Below are 16,272 nucleotides of genomic sequence, written 5' to 3'. Positions count from 1 at the left end.
AGGATACACTCCACGGGGTAACCTCTGGTCTTTTCTTCGGGAACATGGAGAAGACATGAGGAATTGGGATGGAAAACCCACCTCCTCCTTAGCAGCCCGGGTACGTGAACTGAAGAGAGAGACACCTACCATGAAGAGCTCATCTAGAGCCAACACTGCTCCAGTCTCAAAGGCACAGAACCCCAGACAGTATAAGAAGAATGATATGACTGATCCACTTGAAGGGACCTCAGGAACATATTTACAGGAAGAAAGCAACGTGTACCATGACCAGGAATAGGGGGGCCCTGCCTCTAGCCAGGTAGAGGAAAGGGACAATCGGATCTATTGGACTGTGTGGATCCGATGGCCTGGCACATCTGACCCACAAAAATATACGGCTTTGGTTGACACTGGTGCCCAATGTACCCTGATGCCATCAAGGTATGTAGGAACAGAATCCATTTCTATTTCTGGAGTGACAGGAGGGTCCCAGCAGCTGACTGTATTGGAGGCCGAAGTGAGTTTAACCGGGAATGGGTGGCAAAAACACCCCATCGTGACTGGCCCAGAGGCCCCATGCATCCTTGGCATAGACTACCTCAGAAATGGATACTTCAAAGATCCAAAAGGATATCGCTGGGCTTTTGGGATAGCTGCTGTAGAGACAGAAGACATCAGACAACTGAGTACCTTGCCTGGTCTCTCAGATGACTCCTGTGCTGTGGGACTACTAAGAGTTGAAGAACAACAGGTACCAATCGCCACAACAACAGTACACCGACGGCAATACCGCACCGACAGAGACTCTGTGACTCCTATCCATGAGATGATTCGGAAACTGGAGAGCCAAGGAGTGGTCAGCAAGGCTCGTTCACCTTTCAACAGCCCTATATGGCCAGTGCGTAAGTCCAGTGGAGAATGGAGACTGACTGTGGATTACCGTGCTCTGAATGAAGTCACCCCACCACTAAGTGCTGCTGTGCCAGACATGTTGGAGCTTCAGTACGAGCTAGAGTCCAAGGCAGCAAAGTGGTATGCGACCATTGATATTGCCAATGCCTTCTTCTCCATTCCTTTAGCAGCAGAGTGCAGGGCCCAGTTTGCCTTCACCTGGAAAGGCGGACAGTACACCTGGAACCGACTGCCCCAGGGGTAGAAACACAGCCCCACCATCTGCCATGGACTGATCCAGACTGCACTGGAAAAAGGTGAGGCTCCTGAACATTTACAGTACATTGATGACATCATTGTATGGAGGAACACAGCAGGGGAAGTTTTTGAGAAAGGAGAAAAGATCATCCAGATTCTGCTGAAAGCTGGTTTTGCCATTAAGCGAAGTAAAGTGAAGGGACCGGCCCAAGAAATCCAGTTCCTGGGAGTAAAATGGCAAGATGGACGGCGGCAGATTCCCACTGAGGTCATCAATAAGATCATCGCCATGTCCCCACCGACCAGCAAGAAGGAGACACAAGCTTTCCTAGGCGCCATAAGTTTCTGGAGGATGCACATTCCTGAGTACAGCCAGATTGTGAGCCCTCTCTACCTGGTCACCCGCAAGAAGAACGATTTCCACTGAGGCCCTGAACAGCAACAAGCCTTTGCCCAGATCAAGCAAGAGATCGCTCATGCGGTAGCCCTTGGCCCAGTGAGGACGGGACCAGAAGTGAAGAACGTGCTCTACTCAGCAGCCGGGAACAATGGCCTGTCTTAGAGTCTTTGGCAGAAGGTGCCTGGAGAGACTCGGGGCCGACCACTGAGATTCTGGAGCCGAAGCTATAGAGGATCTGAAGCCAACTACACTCCCACAGAGAAGGAAATCTTAGCCGCCTATGAAGGACTTCAAGCTGCCTCAGAAGTAATTGGCACTGAAACGCAGCTGCTTTTGGCACCTCGACTACCAGTGCTGGGATAGATGTTCAAGGGAAAGGTTCCTTCCACGCATCATGCCACTGACACCACATGGAGCAAATGGATTGCCCTCATCACACAGCGCGCCCGTATTGGAAACCCGAATCGCCCTGGAATTCTAGAAATTATAACTAACTGGCCTGAAGGTGAGACTTTTGGATTATCTTTTGAAGAAGAAGAAGAACAAGTGACACGTGCCGAGGAAGCCCCACCGTATAACGAGCTACCGGAGACTGAAAGACAATATGCCCTTTTCACTGATGGTTCCTGCCGAATTGTAGGCGCTAACCGGAAATGGAAGGCTGCAGTATGGAGCCCCACACGACGAGTTGCACAAGCTACTGAAAGACAAGGTGGATCAAGTCAAATTGCAGAACTTAAAGCCATCCAGTTAGCTTTAGATATTGCCGAACGAGAGAAGTGGCCAAGACTCTATCTCTACACCGACTCGTGGATGGTAGCTAATGCTCTGTGGGGATGGCTGAACCGCTGGAAAAAGGCCAATTGGCAGCGCAGAGGGAAACCCATCTGGGCTGCTGAGATTTGGCAAGACATCGCCGCCCGAGTAGAGAAGCTGACCGTTAAGGTTCGACACGTGGACGCACATGTGTCCAAGAGTCAGGCTAATGAAGAGCATCACAACAACGAGCAGGTGGACAAAGCCGCCAAGGTGAAAGTATCACAGGTGGATCTAGACTGGCAACACAAGGGAGAAGTATTCTTAGCCCGTTGGGCCCATGATGCGTCTGGTCATCAGGGGAGAGATGCAACATACCGATGGGCCCGTGACCGAGGGGTGGACCTTACTATGGACAACATCTCACAGGTCATCCACAACTGTGAGACCTGCGCTGCAATCAAACAGGCCAAGCGGGTAAAGCCTCTGTAGTACGGTGGACGATGGTTGAAGTACAGGTATGGGGAGGCCTGGCAGATTGACTACATCACCCTTCCCCAAACCCGCCAAGGCAAGCGCTATGTGCTAACTATGGTGGAAGCCACCACTGGATGGTTAGAGACCTACCCTGTACCTCATGCTACTGCTCGGAATACTATCTTAGGCCTTGAAAAGCAGGTCTTGTGGAGACATGGCACTCCTGAGAGAATCGAGTCAGACAATGGGACCCATTTCAAGAACGGCCTTATAAACACCTGGGCTAGAGAACATGGCATTGAATGGATATATCACATCCCTTATCATGCACCAGCTGCCGAGAAAGTTGAACGGTGCAATGGGTTACTTAAGACTACCCTGAAGGCGCTCGGTGGGGGGACTTTCAAAAATTGGGAACTGAACTTAGCAAAAGCCACCTGGATGGTCAACACTCGAGGGTCAATCAATCGAGCTGGTCCTGCCCAGTCTGAACCCTTGCACACAGTGGATGGAGATAAAGTCCCTGTGGTACACATGAAAGGCATCTTAGGAAAAACTGTTTGGATTAATCCCACATCAAGCAAAGGCAGACCCATCCGTGGGATTGTTTTTGCTCAAGGACCTGGTTCCACTTAGTGGGTAATGCAGAAAGATGGGGAAACCCGTTGTGTACCACAGGGAGACCTAATTTTAAGTGAGAACTGAGTGTAGGGTTTCATTCTGTATATGTGTATATTTATCTATCTAGCTGTAAGAATGTATTAATTTAGGTATAATGTAGATGGTCATAGAATAAGGGGTGGATTATGTCCTAGGTTACAATGTAAAATGTGCCCAAAGTATGTATTCTATCACCATCTACATGAAATGTTGTTGTGCACCACTGTTTCCCTTGCCCCCTCCCTCCAGACTATCTTCTGTTAATGGCCCATCAATACCGCCCTGCATGACTCATAGATAACTCTCCCCAGGAGCTATCTCTGTTTAATAGGCAATCAAGGACCCATTGCAAAACTGATAAAATGATATCAGTCCATTGTGAGATGCTCCGCCCAGGGGGAGGAGCCAAGCATTCCCACCTGGATATAATCGGGGCCTTGGGACAGCACAGGCAGCCTTACCCACTGGATTTCCAGAGGACAAAAGCTACCAGACCTTTCTGCAAGAACACTGCTTCAACAAGACCACTTCATCTGGACTGCCACCACCACGGTTTCAGGTTGTATTCTGACTCTGTCAGTAATCTTTTGTACCATTGCATGTGTTTTATTTTATTTTACTTTTTTTTCCTCTCCTATTAAATTGTTTTTTCTGACTTGGAGTCTCTCGCTGGTTTTGCCTTCAAGCCAGCACAGAAAGAAGCAATGTGTTTCATGAAGGTAAGACAACAATTTGATAGAATTCAATAAATTTAATGGCATTTATGACATTTTAACAGTGGATTGAAAAGACTTAATAAGCTTTATGGCAAGGTTCATCTTATCATTAACTCTATGGAAGAAACATAGAAAGAAAAACTGAGTTAGAATCAAGTTAGAATGATTCATGGAATTAGAATATTACAGTATTAATTCAGGGTAATATCAGTAACTTACTGAGGATCTCTCCACAATGAGCAAAAGTATTTTAGTCTCAGGTAAGAAACTGTAACCTTGCGAAATATCCTTGTGTCTTGGTTTTGAAAGACACTTATCTACTAGGGAAAGCTAGAGCTTCCCTTGGAATGGAGAATCTAAACCTCCTCCCTCTAAATTAGTATAATTTTGCAGTTAGGGGCTTTCAGGCAAAGATATGGGAACAGGGAACAGTTCTTTACTAGGAATATTAAAGGAAAAAAACAAAAACAAATGTAGAAGTACAAAAACCAAGGAAGTAAGCAAACAAAAAATCCTGGAAAAACCCTGCCAAGAGTTAGTGATACAACCTGACACCCTGATGGTCAGTGTGCTGGAAGTCTAAATAAATCCTCCTGGAGTAACAGATGTGGTTCTGTGGAGTAGAGATGGTCCTGTAAAAAAATCCAGTGGCGATGAGATGGGTCCTGTCTTCCTCCAGGAATCCAGTGGAAAAACCCGATCCCTTGTGTCCTTCAGTCCCAGTTTTTATCTAGCTAGGAACAGCTGGCTCCTCTCCCACTGTGTGGAACATCTCACAATGGGATGATGGAATGTGTCATGTCACTGGTGAGCCCTAATGGCCCATTATCAGAAGATGTCCCCCTGGAGGATGGAGGGGTGGTGAAAGAGATAAGAAACACTGCCCCACCTGGATTTAATGGCTGGGCCATTATCAGGAGGCATCTGCCCACCTCCCCCATGGAATAAGGAGTATAAAACATCTCCCAAAAAACAGCTTTCAACAGATGAAATAGAATACACTTCTTTATTTTGGTTACATATCCCAAGACACCTTGCTCAAAGGGTGAGTCACCTGATGTGCAGTCCAGCTGCAATTCAGGGAGAGCTCAAACTGGGCCCATCCTGATGGTAATATTAACAGAGCTGAGACAAAATAGTTGTCCTCATGTTCACTCTGGTGTTTTCTTCTGTACTTTGATTATCTTGTACTTTTGAGTAACCACCTTTCAAAATATGTTTCAAGACACTTTCATTCCCCTGCATGTGACCCAGGGTCTTTCCAGCTTGTCAGGTCACCCCAAGGCCATGAGTCCTGTCACTCCTTACCCAGCCTGAGCCAAAGTACCTGGGTAGAAATTTGTGATCAACAGCAGGTGTGCACTAATCATTGCCAGGGATAAAGGATGGAAATAAAGTAAGATGGTGGACAATATGGAATTTAACAGAAGGTTAGCTCTAGCATAGTTTTTCCAGAAAGATGGATTAATAGCAATGCTGTGGCCTTGAGTGCAAAGGACTGCTTTTATGTCATTCTCAGTCCAGTTCAGACAGACCTTAATATTCCATCACTGCAAACTGTGCTTGAATCCAGTGGCACCTTGTGAGATAAAACTTGGGATGTGCAACTAAATATTTGCCTTCAGCTGTCTCTGCACCTTGTTCACAAGGCCAATTATTGTATTGACTCACAAAGCACCCATTAGCTCTGAGATGATACACATGAGCAAGATACAAAGGGAAATGGGGTTCTTCAGCAGAAGCTGATTTCTATCAGCAGAAGCTGATAAAAGCCTACAGGACAAGAAAGAGTTCAATTCTGAAAAGTGAGATGGAGTTTATGGTAATTGAAACCGTCTGTGGTTTCTTCATAGTTCTTCATGATAACCTAGTACAATAATATGTAATCTGATGGGTTTTATCAGCCTTAAAAGAAGACTGATAATGATTTAATGTAAAAAATCTTACTATTAACTTCATAGAAATGTTCCTGAAATAAGGCAGGTATTGGTTTGGTCAAACTGCAGTAAATTTTATTGTAGGAAATGGTGTTCTTGTTATATTGGAGTCAATTGCTTGGTAATTGTTACATCTCATGGTATTAATTCATAACATTTGAAGATACTCAGCTTTAAAACAGAATTCATAAATACCAGAGTTTAATAGTTACAGTATCAGAAATAATTGTGTTATAAATAGAGACTTAAATTTGACTCTGTAAGAAACTGGTATTGCCTGAGCTCTGTCCAAATTTACCTGAATTCACAGGAAGATATAAGTTATTTTAGTATAATCTGGATGTGGAACTTTTAATGCCTAGAGTTTCAGAAAAATTTAAGCCTTACTCAATTTTCTAGGTCTCATATCTTGGAACAGGTTTACCTTTTCATAATTAGCATTTATTCTTCTATTACTTCCCCCCCCCGGGGGAGATATTGTTTTTGAAATTTTCAATTCAATAAATGTTGGATTTTCAGTATTTTGACACACCAGTAGAGAGGTTTTGGAAAAAAAATCAGGTTCCTGTGATTTTCATCACATTAATCTAAGGTAAGATTTTTATAACTCTGTTACTAATATACTTCATACTCACATTTTTACCTGTGAAGAAAATTATGCATCAGTTTTCCATGTGCAGTTACATTTAGTGCAGTTAAACTGGAGCTAATTAGCACTTGTGTATAGAAAACAGGGCCAGACCATATCTGTTATTCTCAAAAATGGAATCAGGTTTTCAGAAAATACATAATTATATTATTCTTTTTCAAAAACTCTTTGGAGGTATTTTTGATTTTTGTGTTGTATTCCCTGTTGATTCTTGGTATAGAGTGTAAACTACAGCTTTCTGCTACATTAAACTCAACCTGAACTGATCTTAGAAGAAAGATCCTGGCAGAGTTTCTGTGTTTAGACCAAAAAGTTCTGGTTTAAATCTGTCATGGATTTTTGTGGGATACAGAATATGGCTACAGCAGGTAATAGCTGTGCAATCAGGACAAAAAAATAGCAACAAAAAAATCCTGTGCCAGCTAGGCAGGATTTAACTCTTTGGCTGGCAGATGTCACAACCCCTAATGCTGATAACACAAGCAGGCTTGTTCAGTGAGGACGTTCTGATATTTTAACACAGAACATTCTGTTGTTGATGTTATTTAAGCTAAAACTAGGAAAAAAAACCCAAAGCCTTTTAAAATAAACAAACAAACAACAAAACAAAACCAAACACAACCACAAACCAAAACACAAAAAAGAAATTAATTCAGCAGGGATAATAAAATTTATTCAAAGAAAATGAGCAGACTCATTTATGCAGTTTCACAGAGACTTGCTGCTCCTTGCACATCACTGTGCAAGTCCTCACTGAGCTGTCCTCCTGTAGAGGTGTGTGGCAGGTGACATAGGGACCAGTAAATACTTTGTGCTCCACAAGAAAAACAGAGTTTGCATGGAACATATCCCTCTGCCTGCTAGCCATGAGAGCTGTGATTTCCAGAAATAAGGTAAATAAGTGTTTCAGCTTTCTAGGATTTTGTCTCCTACACATGAGTTCAAGATATTTAACTGCTTTGGCTTGCTCTTGAGTACTATGTGCTTACTGGGATTAACACTCAGCTAATGCTGATAGGAAGCCATTGTCAGGCTCAATAAAGCAATTAGCTACCTATAAGGCAACACCATTTTGTACATTAGTTTCAGCTAAAATTTCAGTATCACAAGCACTGAAAAATCTATAGCCAATACAATATTATTCATGTATTAAGCATGAGATATAGTGTATTTCTCCTTGTTTTCAGAGTTAACTTAATTTCTGGGCATGGGATGGCACTCAAGAAAACCACTGAGAATATAAACAAATCAGAATATGCCAAACATCTTTCATGGTCATATGATGTAATCCTAGATGGAATTGTTTTTGTAGTTAATTATTGCAGTTCCTAAAGTGGAGGGGAAAAAAAAAAAAAAAAAAAAAAAAAAAAAAAAAAAAAAAAAAGCCTCTTAACTAGAATAACAATATAGTCTCATTTTCTTCTGAAAAGCAAAAGGGCCAGCAGAGAATTTAAAAAAAAAAAAAAAATTGAAACCATAAACACAAACAAGGAAAGAAAATTATGTTGAAATGAAGCATTGTTGTGTTTATTTATTCTGTGACTACTTAATAATGTAAAGCTGCATCTTTGTACACATTAATGATAATGTAATGATAATGATAATGTAAACATCCATTGTCCAGTATTAATTTGCAAGGGAAAACAGACAAAATGGTCTAATGAAGCAATGATAAATTCTGAACTTATTCTGACAAGCCAACTGGATTAAATACAAGTGAATCTTTGAAACTTTATTTTACTAAATCTCCACTACAAAAAGGTGGTGTGGATGAGAAACATGTAATTTTATATCCCTAAATTCAACACAGAAGGTTTTAATATAATTCCTATTCCTATCTCCCACTGAGTTTGATGCTGTTCTTCTTCAGCTAATGTTTCTGAAGGAGCTGGAAAGAAGCAAGTAGGATGTACCAAGCAGGAGTTTGTGTAGAATAACTTGTTTTTCCAGATATGTGGAGGTTTCTGGTGCTGTGCAGTGATGTGTCTCACCGGCCAGCTGCCTTTGGACATTTGTGGTCACTGTCCAGTGATGTCTCAAATAGCAATGTGGACTGCCAGCTGCTAAAGAAAGATGTAACACCCACTCTGATATTAAGAGGAATAGGGAAAGTGCTTCAGCTTCACATGTGTGCGTGCATGTGTTCCTTTTAAATCTGATGTATTGGCTCTGAGATTTATGAGCTCCACTGCACACAGCAGCTGCTGACATAAGCTGCAGACATAGAGTTGCTCTGAGTGGCTGTGCCAAGGTACATCAGAAAACAGGAGAGGAAATTGAAATGGCAAGACTTTGGAGGTGGTTGATGGGGCTGGCTGATAACTCCCACTCTGGAGGGAACCATACGGTGTGCTTCTGCAGTAGGGGAAAAACAGGCAAGCTACTTGGGGAGAATAATGGCAAACATATTTTCTTGCTGTTTATTAAAATGCATTCTGAATATCTGTGTTGGTGACTATTAGGCCATTTCAAGGAAGTGCAAAAAAACCAGCATCTGTTGTAACCAAGGGAACATATCTGAAGTTTAGGGGACACAGTCTCTGCGAGCAATCCAGCTCTCCCTTCAGCTCCTTATCCACATGCAGCAAGGCTGCCCAGGAGGGATGAGCTCTGTAGGTGAGACAAAGCCCTTGTCTCTCCAAATGAACTCTGCAGAATGTGGAGCCGAGGATCCACAATGCATCAAGTTGCTGCTGGGAAAAAACTGCAGCTTTTAGGGAGAAGGAGGAGAGCCATCCTTCAGCCCTGTGGTCTGTCTTCCCAAGTGACGGGCAAGACCATCCTCATGGGGCACCTGCCACTGAGAGCTCAGCTGCCACCCCTCTGAGGTCCTGCTTAGGGGGCTTTTTTCTCAGAAACTAGGATAAATATTTAATTTCATCCCCCAAAATATCTGAGTCCAAGTCATACTGTTTCTCAAAAACTTACACTCACAGGTTCTGTGACTAGACTTTTGAAATACGTAGAGGAAAAACGAACATAAGGAAGCAGGCCCATGCGTGGTGGATGGGAGGATTTCAGGAAGGGACTTCTGGTGGAGCGGGCTGGTTGTGTCACCAGTGCTGCAGGTAGCAGGGTGTGCTGTGCCCATGTGTCTTGAGGTAGGGCACTTTCTCCTTTCTGCACTTCTCTTTGATGAAATGGTCCCCTTCAACTAGCGATGTTTTCCTCACTTGCTGCTAGTATGAAGGCCCACCGTGATGTCTGTGAAAGATGGGACCAAAAAATAGACAAGGGAATTGCTTTTTTTTTTTTTTAGCAGGATCCTTCCCTTGTCATGTTTTAATGCAGTATGTTATATTTCAATTGAATTCCAGTATTTTTTTTTTTTATTTGAAATTCTATTCAGATTTTTTCTTTTGCTAGAGGATGAAAATAGCAGAATGAAATCATCAGCAGGAAACTTCTTAGTTTGAGCTATGAAAAAAAAAAGGCAAATCTATTTTTATCATTAATTTGGAATGGGTAGGATTACTTTATGGCTTTGCATATAAAACACTGGAAAATGGATAAATGTACTGGATAAATGTAATATAAAGGTGTCATTAGAGACATAAGTGAGAAGCTGGTACTGAGCAGGTGTTTAATCACCCATTTTAAGCAAAATTTTTCTGATATAAGGAAAAGCATAAATTTTCACATGTAAAATTGAAATACAGGTTTATAGGTAATTGTAGCTGAACTGTCAGTCTAAAAAACTATCTTACTATTACTTAAATTTTAACGTAGGAAGACAAAACCTAGGAGAAAAAGAGGTTCTCTGAGGGGTTTTCTCAGAAGGTCATGTCTTCTGTCATGTAGCCAACTAAAAAATAGTCCACATACAATAATAATCTTAAAAAATATTATAGGGAGAAGATTAGATGATCTGTCATCAGTACAGTGATCTGGCAAAAAACCCATACAAGAATCCAGTCTTGTCACCAATAAGGTTGCAACACATACTAACAAAAACAAAATTTTAAACTTAATATAAAATTAAGTCATATAGCTAATTAAGCATGATTTTCCCATATAATAAGGATAGTAAGGGGAAAGGTAGATCTGTGCTACGAGGCTGAATAGAAGCAAACCATGACAGAGGAAGCACATTCTGGCAGTTTTAGTTAAGAAGTGAAATGGAAAGATAGCTCCAATTAGTACAAGATGCCTGGTTTCATATGCCCTCTCACAAATCATTCTGGTATGTCCTGTCACTTGAAAACAAGTCCTACTGTTACTTACACAGATCATAGTTATTATTTCCACTGCCTTAAACCCTGCTGAAAATCAGTGGGAAATATAAACCCAATTTTAAAGTCAGAGAAATAGATTCAAGTAGAATGAAGTAATAAATATAAGTGATATAGATAAGCCAGTATATCTGGAATAGCACCTCTTTCAGTGTTGTCTATTGCATCTCATTAAAGGTGAGAACTATGTGCATATGTATCTGCTTCCTAACTTTCCAGGTAGGACTGATATTGTTTAAAACTGTAGATGCATTTTCTTAGCTGGAAATGCTTCTGATGAATAATTTTGCAATTAATTAAAATTTTTCTCTTCTCCCTTTTCCTGGACTTCTTAGAATTAATATTTCCTGAAAAGAAATAACGTGAGCTTTTCTCTCTAATGTGTTTGCTTTACATGCCTTACAAAGAGAGAGTAAAATACTGAAGAAATATGGATGTTCTTTGATGAGCTTATGTTACTTATAAAGGTGGTAACAGGGTGGTTGATTTGGGGCAAGTATGTTATTTTATTTAAATTCCATAACTTGAACTGTAGTGCTTTGTGAATTTTTAGGAGAATCACAGAAACTTCCAAGTAAAAACATTTTGAAATATAAGAAGAAATTTTGAAGCTTTCTCCATTTTCTATTTTGAGTAAAGTGTTAATTTTTGTTATTGTAAGGATGTTGAGTCTACAAAAGCCTTCTTTCATGCTATCACTGTGCTGGCATGTAATCACTACAGGATCTTATTTCAGTCTTGTAAAAGTTATCCAGCTGCTACCTATTAATTATATACCTTTTTTCATTTGGTTCTTCATTCCTCCTTTGTTTGCTGTAGTGTCTCAAACTTAAAATGAAAAACAGATAGCAAACATTCACCAAAAAAGAAAAAAAAGTTTCTAACCATTACGTCATAATAGGGTGGGCAAAGAAATTATGAAAACTGATAAAGATGGAAGTACTCTAAAGATATTTTAATTTTAATTTCAAACTGGGCAATATAGATTTATAAGTTCAACAATAATTTCAAATCTTTCAAACAAATCTTTCAAATCAATACAGATGATTTTATTTCATCAGAGATCTGAATATTTGTTTTGCATTTCATTCAAAAAAGATTTTTTACATTTCATTTGCTAACACTGTCAGTGAAAAAGTGATATATCAACTGTTTAAAGGGCCAGACTTTCCTAACACTTAATTTTATGAAGTTTGTAGAAACCTGCCCTAAGATGCCTGGCTGTTCTGTTCTAGTACAGAGTTGAAGCAGGTGAAATACCAGGGATCATGGTTTTGCATCTAGTATGACAATTTTTCAAGTTGTGAGTCATGTCCTTTAGTACTAGGAACAAAATATAAACACTTTTCAACTTATCTTAGAATTTTCATTTTTTTGGCCTTCATATCCCCCAGACAAGTCCTGCTTACTCATGGATTACTGGCCTTGTCCCTGGATGAATCGACAGCATTGAAAACAAAATTATGAAGCTTTTCCATTTGACCTCATATTGCTTATACTGTCCAGTTCGCACTCCTCTCTTCATCTGCAGGGGTTGGGTTGTTGTATTTTGAGCTGCCCTGCCATATTCTTCACCTGTAAACTATCTTGCAACATCCCATGTTTCTTCTGCATTGCCTGACAACTGTTTGGCTGGGGTACTTTGCTCCTTGCAGTGGGAACCCAAACCTTTCAGCCTTATAATTAATTTTTTTCTTTTATTTCCTCCCTCTTTTTCAGTAAATGAAAGTGCTGCTCTAAAAGATATTGGTAAAAATTTAATATAGATTTGGGTTCTGATACTGCTAGGCAGAGCTGTCATTTATTCAAACTGGTAAGGGAGAACTGCCTGCTTGTTTAATTTGGGCTATTCTCTTCCTTTCATTTTACAGAGTGAGGGTTCAGCAGACATGAGGAGGAGGCTAACACTGTGGACGATGCTTTGTCATAGCAGCTTTCTCTGGAGAGGTACCTGACAAAAACACAAGCACTTGTAGTGCCAGAGCTCTGCTGAAGCATGAATCAACTCTTCTGTCTGTTCTTTATTGGTCCCAATATGGCATTTACTAGCTTTGATTTACTCTTAATTGATGGGTTAATAGTTTATGCCCCTCTGGCACCTCTTAGCACCTTGGTACATACCTGGTGTGTCTCCAGGCTGTTTCATTCTCATTTCATTATGTCTCCTCTAGTTTTGCTCATTCCTCATAGCCTGAAAATGGGTCTGCTGCTCATCTTCAGGAGAGCTTTCAAAAATGTAAGACTGAACTTTTGGAAAGGTTCTTAATCTCTGGGAGAAGCACTGCATTGAGCAGGGATGGGGGGGTTGGGTAGATGTTTCAAATGGGCTCCCTGGGAGTTTGCCAAGGCAGGTATGTGCAGGGAGCCAGGCTGTGAGCTGAATGTACAGGAACGAGATAAGAAAGATCAGGCCTGCTTGTTCTGTGCCTTGAATTGGCTGGTTCAGCTGCTGCTGCTGGAGGGCACAATGCCTGAACACCCCCTCTGAACAGGCATGTTCTTTTTCATTACCATGGGACTGAGATGCTATTACCCCGTAATCTCTGAGTACTCAGGTACCTTGTGATATGCACAGCTTTGACAAAGCTCTTTGTAATTGAGGGATTGGTTGCTATGGGCTGCTTTAGAAATCTTCTGACGTGAGGGAATACAACATTGTTTAGCTAAAGCTGCACAAAAACTTTCAAAATCCTTTTTATATTGAACTTCTAAATTTTATATTTCAGATTTTAAATCCCTTTAATGAAGGAAGGATAAAGTTTAAAAATACTTCAGTTGTAAAACGCCTTAAATCTGCTGCATAAATCATAAGCATTTAGCTGTCGTACATGGGCATAGCTTTGAAGTTAGCATGCACTGTGGAAATAGATACATTCTTTGAAATGTGCTCCTGATGACCTGATTCCTCAGTGTCTTACTGTGCTTCCCTTCTCACTAGTGTCTATTCTTGTTGTAATCAGAATTGTTGGTGACCTGTGCCAGAAGGGCTAGAAATGAGGGCCAGGCCAGCCAGGGCAGGGTCAAAAGCTTCTTTAGAAGTTACACAATGCCATTTGCTACATTTGAACAATTTGAGACAAGCAAGAAGTTTCCAGAAGTGTCATATCTGACCTGCAGCTTGCTACAAAACTTGTCTTCCTTTCTCCCAAAAGGACAAAACGTCTCAGAAGAGATTTCTGCAATTCACATGCCCTGAGGCTGACTGCGGAGGTGGAGAACATATCCTAGGTGGCACAGACACAATGAATGGGTCAAACTTCAGCCTGATATAAAAAAAATAAAATAAATTAGGATGCAAGCCATTGTCACAGGTCAAACAACAGAGATCACAGTGCCTCAGGGTTAGCGTAGGAAATTTATTTGATGTCTGAGGAGTCCTCCTAATGAAATATTATGGAATTTTCACTTTTAGGGGGTGTTTCTACCTTTTCAGTTTGGGTTAAAACAACTATTCAAGAAACCCAACTATTTAATATGGTGATTGGTCTATCTTAAGAGCATTTTAATATTAAGGAATGTTAGTTATGGTAAGGGATTATGCAATGAAGTGTATTTCTACAAATGTACTACAAATATTGAGCCCTGTGTAAATTATATATTTACAAATAGCCTCTTTATGGAACCTACTGTTCTCTGTGTCCAATGAAAACAGCAGAATGTTCTGTTCTGTAGCAAGAACCAGCACTGGCCTTTCAGAAAATCAGGCACACACATGCATCAATACTAACTCTTCTGTTTTCTTACTTGCCTATATGAAAAAGTCAGCAAAGCTCATAACCAGTCACTCACGTATAGACACTCCTGACTCTGTTCTATAACTTCAGGCAGAATACCAACTTTCGGTAAAACCAGGTTCTCCAGATATCTGCAGCATTGTTGCTACAGAAGGAGTAGGGTGTTTTTTCTTAGTCTGTATTGCAGTTTGTGAGACTGCCACTCTAGTAATGTTTTAGTCATTATTGCAGTAAACATATTTTTCATTATAAAATGGAAGTAGAAAATAATTGCTGTCCAGTTTCAAAAGCTCAACATGTAAAACTACACAAGCAGAAATAGCAATGTAAAATGCTCATCAGTATCTTGCACAATTTAACTTTGTACTAAAGACAAAAAAGGCACATCTGCTCCTTTTTCTCTCCATCTGTATAGGCTCAGGATGGGAAGATTTTCTTTTCATCTTCTACAAGGCTTAGGATGTCTTTTAGTCAATGTTGTGAATTTTCCCAATAAACTTCTCCCCTTCCTTCTGCAGCTACTTTGCATGTTTTTTTCTTCATTTTGGATAGCTTGCATTTTTATCTGTTCCTTGAGACTATTATATTCTTTCTTCCTTGTGGCCTGCAGATCTTTTTGGTTTTTTTATAATTTTGCTAATTTCGTAAAGTTATAGCCTGCTTTGCATGTATACTTTTGCTCCTGTAGTTCTTTGTTTTACAAATAATTTTTCTTAATCTTCCTCTTTCAAGCTTTTTTTTTTTTTAATACAGTCACATAAGATCTCTGATAATTAGTGGAAGATTATTATTCATTTTCATTATGCCTATGAATTTTGTGATTAAAGCTAGGGAAACCATAAAGTTTATCACCTTATAAACTTCGCATCATGCCTGGCGATTGATACATTACTTTTTTATTGATGATCCCTGATGAGGTGGCATTTGTTTTGTACTAGCACAGTCAGAAAACCAACAGAGATAACAGGTGGAGATATTTGGGATAATTGCTCTGGAAACTTATCCTGTTAGTTGGCAAAAGCTGAATACTTTTTCTGTGCTTAAACTAGTGCTGCACAAGTCAACAAAGTGGCCAGGTCTTATGTGGGGGACTGGACGATGAAATTGTGTGATTTTCTGTGTGGTGTATCTGTGCTGAAGTAACAGTTGTGTGAGGCAAGGGGATGTGTGAATGGTGTTACCTTTGAACCAAGCCTAGAACAGAAAATTTTGCAATCTATTAGTATATTTTAGTTTATAACTTTGTGGCATTGTCTTGGTTTGCAAAGACAAGTATCTGCTAGGGAGAGGTGGGCCTCTCTAGGAATGGGGAATTACAATCCTTCCCTCCTTATTATTATAATTTGGAAGTTTTTAAAAAAAACCCTTTTCAGTCAGAGTTATGGGGAAAGGAATAACAGTTGTTATAAATAAAATCGACCAGATTCGATTTATCAGAAATTTAGAATTTTATTTTGAGACAAAATATCAGTCTCAGAAAGCCACAATTAAAAGGACAGCGTCGAGCCCGGGATCGCCGCTGGGTGAACACGGATATCAGACTCTGCCAGTCTGTTACCCCCCCAAGTTCACAACTTCGG

The 16,272-nt window shown here is 40.5% G+C and overlaps 1 long non-coding RNA gene across 1 annotated transcript; it reads left to right on the top strand.

Annotated features, from left to right (window-relative positions):
- The first annotated feature begins 6,595 nt into the window (after window positions 1–6,595).
- On the top strand, window positions 6,596–14,237 carry LOC120765727 (uncharacterized). The gene is made up of 3 exons (XR_005704499.1): window positions 6,596–6,669; window positions 12,830–12,905; window positions 14,111–14,237. It is a non-coding gene; the product is annotated as an uncharacterized LOC120765727 (long non-coding RNA).
- Window positions 14,238–16,272: the final 2,035 nt, after the last annotated feature.

Source organism: Hirundo rustica, chromosome Z, assembly GCF_015227805.2.
Source record: "Hirundo rustica isolate bHirRus1 chromosome Z, bHirRus1.pri.v3, whole genome shotgun sequence".
In the NCBI taxonomy this organism is placed as follows: Eukaryota; Metazoa; Chordata; class Aves; order Passeriformes; family Hirundinidae; genus Hirundo; species Hirundo rustica.
Note: the sequence above shows the minus strand (reverse complement) of the source record. Positions and strands in the feature narration are given on the sequence as shown.